Source organism: Cervus elaphus, chromosome 27 (genome assembly GCF_910594005.1).
Source record: "Cervus elaphus chromosome 27, mCerEla1.1, whole genome shotgun sequence".
Taxonomy (NCBI): domain Eukaryota; kingdom Metazoa; phylum Chordata; class Mammalia; order Artiodactyla; family Cervidae; genus Cervus; species Cervus elaphus.
The window spans coordinates 17,607,148-17,608,272 of NC_057841.1; the positions used below are offsets into that span (position 1 = coordinate 17,607,148).

General features: G+C 27.7%; 1 non-coding gene across 1 annotated transcript; it reads right to left on the reverse strand.

Moving 5' to 3' along the window:
- Positions 1 to 474: 474 nt before the first annotated feature.
- Positions 475 to 578, reverse strand: LOC122685073. Its single transcript, XR_006338247.1, has one exon. It is a non-coding gene; the product is annotated as a U6 spliceosomal RNA (small nuclear RNA).
- Positions 579 to 1,125: the final 547 nt, after the last annotated feature.

Here is a 1,125-nt window from a genome sequence, read left to right on the forward strand (position 1 = left end):
CACCACAGTTCAAAAGCATCAATTCTTCTGTGCTCAGCTTTCTTTATAGTCCAACTCACATCCATACACGACTACTAGAAAAACCATAGCTTTGACTAGATGGACTTTCCAGGATGTGTGGCTCTAGGTTAGTGATCACACCATCATGGTTATCTGGGTCATGAAGGTCTTTTTGTGTCATTCTTCTGTTATTCTTGCCACCTGATGTGATGCTTATCAAAGCATTAATTATAATAATTAAATTTTATAGAAATGCAAATATTCAGGGATAAGGAAATTTTAATAAATTATAATATTTTATATGAAGATTAAGTGTATTTTGAAAATGGCATAGGAAACTTTTTTCTTGATTTTTAATTGAAGGTTAATTGGTTTACAATTTTGAGGCTTGACAGAAAACAGCAAAATTCTGTAAAGCAATTATCCCTCAATAAAAAATAAATTAATTTAAAAAACAGCATCTTAAAATTTAAGAAAAATATGGAATGCTTCATGAATTTGCATGTCATCTTTACACAGAGCCTTTACTAATTTCTACATCATTCAAATATTAATATATGTGCTACTGAAGTGAGCACAGGAAACATTTTTAACTAAAACAAACAAATAAAAAAATAAGATACAAACTATACATTTGACAGGCTTGCAATTGTAATAAATATATAAATACAAAAATAAAATATTAATATATACACTATACAGGTTGAAAACACTAATGGAAATTCACCAAAATATTAGATGTGATTTCTTTTTTTTTTTAGATGTGATTTCTTATGGGTGAATTTTAAGGAACATTCTTATTAATATAATTCTTTTTTTTTTTTTAGTTTTTTAGCAACTGGATAACTTTTAATTAGCTTAGCATTCTATACCTCCAAAATCCTTATATCATGTTATGAGAATGTCAAGGGCAATGAAGTCTGATAGCTTTTTTTATAAGAATATTTTTCAAACAGACCCTATATTAATATATTTCTTATTAAAATATTTCTCTAACCTAGATTGTAAGCTAAAGAGAGAGAAAGATGGGCTTTTAAAACCTTGTGTTCTGAGCAGTGGGAGTTTAGTTGTTTAAGTGAAAGTGGAAATGTAATCAAGCAAATATATCTATCAAATAGCTACAAA